Source organism: Nanorana parkeri, unplaced genomic scaffold (assembly GCF_000935625.1).
Source record: "Nanorana parkeri isolate BGI_ZX_2015 unplaced genomic scaffold, ASM93562v1 scaffold2886, whole genome shotgun sequence".
Classification (NCBI taxonomy): Eukaryota; Metazoa; Chordata; class Amphibia; order Anura; family Dicroglossidae; genus Nanorana; species Nanorana parkeri.
In genome coordinates this window covers 3,033-3,281 of record NW_017309154.1, presented here as the reverse complement: position 1 = coordinate 3,281, position 249 = coordinate 3,033, and positions in this window count along the sequence as shown.

The window sequence follows — 249 nt, the reverse complement described above, 5'->3', positions numbered from 1 at the left end:
CTCCCCCCTTCATACTCCCCCCTTCATACTCCAACTTCTCACCTCCGGGGCAGAGCCGTCCTGTCACCGGGGTTTAGTAATAGCCCAACGCTCAGAAAAGAGGAAGGATGCGCTTCAGCAATAGAATGTTTAGACAGGATGACTATACTGGCTGCCATGTCGTCATCATCATCAGTGCACTTCACACCCCTCATACTGCACGCCCCTCCTGCTGCGCACCCCTCATACTGCGCACCCCTCCTACTGCAC